The sequence below is a fragment of the Chanodichthys erythropterus genome, chromosome 8 (genome assembly GCF_024489055.1).
Source record: "Chanodichthys erythropterus isolate Z2021 chromosome 8, ASM2448905v1, whole genome shotgun sequence".
NCBI lineage: Eukaryota > Metazoa > Chordata > Actinopteri > Cypriniformes > Xenocyprididae > Chanodichthys > Chanodichthys erythropterus.
This window is the reverse complement of record NC_090228.1, coordinates 40,287,960-40,296,194: the sequence shown is the minus strand read 5'-3', so window position 1 is coordinate 40,296,194 and position 8,235 is coordinate 40,287,960. Positions and strand designations below refer to the sequence as shown.

At 38.1% G+C, this 8,235-nt stretch overlaps 1 pseudogene; it reads right to left on the bottom strand.

The window, feature by feature from the left end:
• Position 1: 1 nt before the first annotated feature.
• On the bottom strand, positions 2-7,414 carry LOC137024929 (NLR family CARD domain-containing protein 3-like; annotated as a pseudogene).
• Positions 7,415-8,235: the final 821 nt, after the last annotated feature.

Here is an 8,235-nt window from a genome sequence, read left to right as displayed (position 1 = left end):
ATCAACACAGTTTCACAAATGATCCAACATGATAAACGGTAAACCCAGGATAGAGCGGTTGAGTGAATGTGGTCTGGACTGTGTGGATGAGGCTCATTGTGTCTCCAGAGATGCTGTAGAAGGACAGAGTTCCTGCACTGTGATCCACATACACTCCTATTCTACCACTGATGGACTTCACAGGGATTTCAGTTTGTATGTTATTGTGTCTGAATGAGTAACCGAAGAGAGAGCAGATCAAACTCCAAGACTGATCATTAAATCCAAACACACACTCATCACCCTGTCCCCTTCTGTTGATGCTCTTATATGACACTGATATAAATACTCCATATTCACCACTCCACTCAATCTCCCAGTAACAGCGTCCACACACACTCTCTCTGCACAACACCTGAGGATAATCAAATCTGTCTGGATGAACAGGATACGGCTGAAGCTCTGTGACAGTGTAAGTGATCACTCTGTTCTTCTCAGACAAACGGAGATGTTTATTCACTATGTTGAGATCCAGAGTGAACCGATGGGAATCTAATGGAGAGAAAACACATCAGGGGTGTATTGCATAAACTTTTTATATTAAGTCTAAAGTTAAAGATGCAGCCTGTAAGGTATTGCCTCTTTGTCGCCATCTCTGTTCAAAACCTGCGATTGCAGTTATTTACAGAATTGTCATCTTTACATGGGTTGTGCATCGGCACGACTCCTCAGTGTGGATTAATCTAATGCTTTAAGGATGTGTGGCTGTCAGTCACTGGTGAATACTGTTCAGGTACTTTGGAATGTCAGATTGTAGTCTTGGAAGTATGAACAAAATAAGAAAAGTTTCACAGGAAAATCTAAACAAGTAAGAAACAAATCTGCCCCTTTTGTTCTGACCAAATTAGAAAAAAAGCATTACAATAAATCACACTATAACTGGTGATTAAATCGAATGATCGCTTAGCTCATATCACATCAAACACCAAATTATTATTGTTATACATTGTTCTCAAATTAATGTTAACATCAGCATTGTGTGACTATGCATTTAGTGTTTTTGCATTACCTGTAGATTTCAATTTATGTAAAGTTTAATCTTTAAATGTCCATTTGTCATACTATACAATCTGCCATCAAAATGATGTTTAATTATTCTAGCTGCTGCAAGAAAAGTCTATAAATGATCCTTCACCTGCATCATCCTTACATGATATAGCCTACTTGCTGGGACTCATCATTTATGTAAACAGATGTGATGTAATGACACAAAAATACGAACTGTGGCATGTTCGAATTGCCCACGCAAACCTATCAGTACCACTTGAATTAGAAAACATTATTACAAGCTTTACTGTGATAAATCAGGCTAAGGAAAGGAGATAGTATTGATCAATGAAAAAAAGATTGACAAGTTAATTTAGGATTTTTCACAAATTTGTTTTACAAAAGCAAATCTTTACTTGAGTTCGGAACTCAAATCTCAGGTCTGTTACCAAGCAACAAATGATAATAATGCACTTAAGAAATGTGGGGTTGTCCTAAAGATAAGACAAGTGTGTGAGTGTGTGTATACATACATTTGCTTACTCCTGCTGTAATCCTGATCTCTCCTCCATGATCCACACTACAAAACACACACAGTGTCACAGTTACTCAGTAAACACACACATCCTTGTTTATACTACTTTGTGGGGACCTCCAAATCTGGGCATTAATTGGTTTACAGTTAAATGTACACTGTTATACTTGTTCAGCCACTTAAAACTCACAATGTGCATAAAAATTAAAAAGTTTCTGTGCATGTGTCTGTACTGCATGTGTGTGCATTTGTATGGGAGAGAGAGTGGAAGAATGCGGATAAAGCATTATTAGAAAAATCATAAAAAAATGTTTGTAATTTATATCATACTCTTTGTTATATTTATTTGTTTGGTCTATGTCTTTGTGGGTTTTGGTTCTTTTGTTGTTGTTAGGCTGTAACTGAAATTATTTTGGAAAGTGACATGGAACTATGATGCAGTCAAAACTTGCCTGAAACTAATTAAGCTGCACATTTACTAAAGCATTCAACAGCCCCATAGTATAACGAGTATTTACATCCTCAGTAAGTTCTCAATAAGAACTTTTGTAAATCTATAAAAGAAATAAAGTCTAACTGGTTTGTAATAAGTGAAGATTGTAATAAAGTTTTTTAATCACAAATCTTAATGCTCTACATACTTGAGTTTATCCAGTCTGTAGTTTGGGTGGTTGAGTTTATCAGTGAGCAGCTTGACTCCTGAATCTCCTGGATGATTATAGCTCAGATCCAGCTCTCTCAGGTGTGAGGGGTTTGAATTCAGAGCTGAAGACACATAACCACAGCCTTCCTCTGTCACCATACAGCCAGACAATCTATAAAGACACAGCAACAATCCACAAGACATTAGTTTGTCAATCAAATATTACTATCACACACTGACCAGTGCAGTTTATATTTGCAGGCAGCTGCTATTGTCAGTAGATTCAGTTACAAAAGTGTCTGTGGAAGTGTATCAGAGTAAAAGTATTAATTTGCTTTTCTAAATGTAGTTATCCTCTTGAGGCGCATCCCCCTTTTGTGCCTCAAACAGGTTGTCTTTCCTAAACTATATTGAGTATGAGCATAGTTCTGGCATCATTTAAAAGTCGAAAAATTGAGCTTTAGACTTAATATAAGTAAAAAAATAAGTTGGACAAGCTGAAGTTTAATAGAATAAACATTATTTTACATAACATAACACTGCATAAAATCTTTTTATCATTTAAAAAATAATAAAGATACATGTGAAAGCTAGAAATACACTGGGCGCAAAGCCACAAGTCTTGTTTTAATTTTGAAGATGAAAAAAATAAGGTTTAAGTTTAGAATGTGTGCATATTTTACTGAGGTAAAATTACCTCTATTTTACTCAGTATAAATATCAAAATATATGTTCTTCTCTGGTGAGAGTAGATTTCTCTGTTGTGAGAAAGATTGTCACATGAACAAATAATGTAAGCTATGCCTAACACAAAATATTTTTTTTCTTTGAGTTAAAATTATTTAATATATATCTAATTCCATTGGAAACTAAACTTTTTTTTATTAGAGAAATATTCCAACATACAGAAAACTCCTACAACTCAACATACAGAAAACAAAACAATGCTCCACCCACTCTCCCTCTACCTGATACACACCACATAGGGACGAATACTAAAAAAAAAGCCAGAAGTGAAATGGATCTTAGATCCAACTCAAATTAAGTCAACACCCCTTTCCTTCAAGTCTCCTCTGCCTTCTCCTGTAAATACCTTAATAAAGGGTTCCCAAGTTTTAGCAAACTGTCCTTAGAAAGAGTAGCATATGCTCCAAATGTAATGCATTTGTGAGTTTGTCAAGCCACAGCTGGGATGGGGCCCCGGATGTTTATTTATTTTAAAACCATTTACCTCAGTATTTCCAGCTGACAGTTTGGACTCTTCAGTCCATCAGAAAGAAGCTTCACTCCAAAATCCCGCAGGTCATTGTTACCGAGGTCCAATTCTCTCAGGAAGGAGTTTGAGGAATGTAAAACTGAAGACAAATTTTCACAGGACTGAGAAGTGAGATCACAGAACTGTAGCCTGTGTATAGAACAAAATAAACAGTAACAGTAATCCTTAGTAGGTAGCTTTTATAATAAGGAGCTTGAAAAAACCCTGTGCTGTTGAGCAAAGCTAAAACAATTTTCTATTCATAAAACATCAAACCAGTATTTATATAATCATACACATTACATGTATTAATTTTTTTACTGAATAGTCTAGGCCAACAGGTTACCCATGTAAAATGAAGGCCCTATTACAAAAAAATTAACAGTGTATATAAATGATTGTAAAGGTGACTCTTACAGTGCTCTTCTGGTGTTTTTGATTACTGGCAGCAGTCTCATTACTGCTTTATCAGATCTTTGGTATTTATGCAGTTCAAACTTTTCTTGAGTCTCTTCTGACATGAGGAGCACAAACACCAGACCAGACCACTGGATAGAGGAGAGATTCTCTGCTAAAAGATTTCCTGAGCTCAGATTCTTCTTGATTTCCTCCACAAAGTCATCTTTCAGTTCACTGAGACAGTAGAAGAGATTCATGGTTATATCCACTGATTTCTCCATCTCTATTATCTGTTTGATATAGTCAACAGTGTTGTTAACATTCTCTGATTTCAGTGTCAGTTTTGGCAGTAGTTCCTTCAGGTCACTTTGAGTGGACTCCAGTGAGAGACCCACGTAGAACCGGAGAAAAAGGTCCAGGTGTCCATTCTCACTTTGTAAAGCCTTGTTGACTGCAGCCTTATGAAGCTGAAACAGTGGCTTTTTGGACAGTTTCCATGTCAGTTTTTCTCTCCAGGATTCAAGAAATGGGGTTGTTTTCTTGTATTTGCTAATCAAAAACACATAGAGAGCAGCAAGGAATTCTTGTACGCTGAGATGTATAAAGCTGTAAAATGTTCTTGCCTTTTCTTCCTGAAACATTTGCGTGCATAACCCAGACAACACAGACAATTCACTGACATCTAGTCCACATTCCTCAAAATCTTCTTTGTAGAAAATCTGTTTTCCTTTCTCCAGCTGTTGAAAGGCCAGTTTCCCAAGCTTCAGAATAATCTCATCAAAAGACCTTGCACTGGTTATAGGTTCAGGGTCATCACAGTATTTTTCTTCCATCTGTTGCTTCTGAGAAATTAAGAAGCTTGTGTACATCCCTGTGAGAGTTGTGGGAGTTTTGTCATTGCTCGCTCGGGCCAGTAGGGGCTGAAGAACAGTAAGAGAGATGGAGCAGAAAACAGGGATATGGCACATGATGTACAGGCTTCTGAATTTCCTGATGTGACGGATAATGCTTTCAGAAACCTCAGGACTGCTGTTATTTTTGAAGTATTGCTCTTTCTGCTCATCATTGAATCCTCTCACCTCTGTCACTTGATCAATGTAGTTACGGGGTATCAGACCGGCTGCTGCTGGTCTGGATGTGATCCAGATGAGAGCAGAGGGAACCAAATGTTTCTTGATGAGGTTTATTATTATCTTAGTCACTGCTGTTTTTTCATTTACATTTGTAAATCTGTCACCTTCTTTTAATCCCAAAGGAAAGCGACATTCATCTTCATCCAGCCCATCAAAGATGAACATAACTTTACCATCACTTTCAGGAAGAGAGGACAGTTCTTCAGGACTACTAAAGAAGTATTTGTTAAGCAGTCCCAAGAGACTGTACTCTTCTTTAATCAAATTCAATCTACGAAATGGAAGTGGAAATATGAAGACTATATCCTGGTTTTCTTTTCCTTCAGCCCAGTCAAGGATGAATTTATTGACAGAGACAGTTTTTCCTAGTCCAGCGATCCCCATTGTCAGCACTTTTGTTTTGTCGCCCCGTGGACTGGACTTTAAACATGTCATTACACTCGATTGGCTTTTGTTTGGCAGTCAGTCGGTTGTGGTTTGGTTCGATCTGTCTCACCTAATGGTCGTTCACTCTTCCTCCAGTTTCATTCTCCACCACGTATAAATCAGTGTAAATATTGTTCAAGTATTTCTGATGACCCATCTGTGAGTTACCTATCAATATCCTGTTGTAGTCCTGTTTTAATGTGATCTTCAGTCTGAGACTGGTCTCGGTGTAATCATGAAGACTAGCTTGATTGTCGTCTGCAGTTAAGCATTTAAGAAAGAGGGAAAAGACAGCAAAGACTAAGTGATCAGTTTTATTATAAAATCATGCTTCTATTTTTGAATTAAATCACAATCTTACTGCAATAGTGATAACATGCACATCGTACACTGATTATGCTGAAGTTGACAACATATATGGTGAGGGAAATGCCTTGACTTATGCTGACTCAAATGCACCTGGTTTCAATTTTAAAATTTTTGAACAACTTTCTTTTTCTAATTCCTTCCAGAGCATTTACTGGACTGTCACAATTGGATCAAAATTAAAAGGACAGTTCACCTAAAAATGAACATTCTGGAGAAGGTGTTCGCTGCAGAGCAAATGGGTGGAGCTTACATTAGCGCCCCCTTCGCTAGATGTCCAGCGAGGAGGAGCGAATGTACAACCACACTCTAATCCTACCCACAACTCTATCTCTCCACCCCATTCAACTTCATTCGGTCATCATTTGGTCATCATTTACTCACCCCCGATTAGGATATTTGGAAAATGATCAGTAACCAAACAGATCTCGCCCCCCATTGACTACTATATGGTAGACACTGGGGGCTGAGATCTGTTTAGTACCTGACAATTTTCCAAATATCTTCCTTTGTGTTCAGCAGAACAAAGAAATTCATATAGGTTTGGAACTACTTGAAGGTGAGTAAATGACAGAATTTCCATTTTGGGGTGAACTATCCCTTTAAGGTCATACTGAAAAGCTTTTTGATCAAACCATTGATATCTAATGCTGCGTTCACGTCACCTCGTATTTACCGGATTCTTGAAATGACAACACGTGACGTTATATTCGGAGCTGTTCACGTCCTCGGACTGGTAATTATGCGTTTCCATGGCACCACTATCAACGCCTAAATGAATCTAAAGCGGTCAGGTGGTACAGAGGCCACGTGGTACATGTGGGAGCTTTCAGAAAACTCCCAGCTTACAAGCTGTAATTACGAGCTCTACGAGGACGTGAACGCTTTTTACAAGCTAGAATCTCGTAACTACAGGAACGAGGCCGCGTGAACGCACCTTAACACACCACACAAGACATGAGACTGTATTAGGTTCAGGTTGGGGTTATCGCAAAGACCCTTTGTATGTAAAAGTTGCTTTCAGAAGTTTTAATTCAGGGTTTAAGACCCTAAACAATTTAACCATTTAAAAAGTCGTGACTAGATACTCTGTTCTATTAAATGTGCTTGTATAAGATCTGCCACTGTTCTTCTTGACCCTGTAAAATTGCTGTTATATTTCCTTGTTTTCATGTACATTGTTATTTACCAATTATCTCTTTTGAATGAATAGCAGCATATGTCTTCATATTGCCTTCAGCCTGATCTGTGTGTGTGAGAGAGAGAGGATCACTCACTGGGAAACATAAATCACACAAACACATCAGCAGAGCTTGTCAAACTATCACATTGGTAATCTGTAAATCACTTTACAGTCACAGTAAATTAAATGTTACCTTGGTTGTAATTGTTCTGTAGCTGCTCAGCCAGATTATTCTGGTTCATCTTCTTCAGGATTTTCAGTGACCTTCACAGCTTCTTCTGGTCCAAAACATGCCACCATCTTATCCACAGTTTTCAACCTATCTGCATTCTCCATATCAGACTGATATACACTTATTATCATTCTTTAAGTGCCACTGAAACTTCTTCAGTTCAGCTTCTAGCAGTTCATTGAGGGATTTCTCAAGCAGCTCTTCAACAAACGCCATCGCCCTTCACAGATTCACAGCTGCAGGACAAAAAGAAAAAGATCTGAAGTATTTTCACTCTAAACGTGGACCTAAACATCAAATGTTATTAAGATTATAAAAAATGAAGCTGTGATCAAATCAGGACTCTCAGAGGCACCTCATCCAAAATCATCTGTTAAAGTCAGAGCTTAACAGGATCCGGAACCTCCGAAATCCAATCCAGCACCTAATTTGGAGGATCCCCCTTCTCGCACACCACTGACATGCACCATGCTGACCTGTAGCTTAGATATGTTTCATGAAAAATCAAGTATAATGGGGCGTTCACACCAGACGCGACTTGTGCGAATAATCACGCTATTCGCATGTAGTTGGACGCTCGAACATTTTGAGTTTACTCGCTTCTTTTGTGTCATGAGAGGGGCTCTCCCGCTCCTTTATGTGTCCCTCAGACTTTTCCACACACTTCCTCTGAATAAATACTCAACTCGTCAGCGGGAAAGTTGTAAAATACAGCGAATAAGCTTAATTTGCCAGCTTTAGCTAGCTTGTAGTCTTAATATTTATATAGCCTGTAGCTCGAGTAAAGACTGTTTTTACAACTTACCAGATTGTCCAACCTCCTCACTCACTTTCTTCCAAGCAAGATAATTTTTATTCTTGTTTCTATAAAAGTAGATGCATCTTACAGAAATGATTTGTCCTCCATTGTTGTTTAAGATTTCTGCCTCGGTCACTACTAGAGCAAGCTCCTGATTGGTTAACGCGGCGTGAATTTTCGCCAACGTTCAGATTTTTCAACTTGCGTGATTCGCGCGAATAACGCGTTATGCACATCA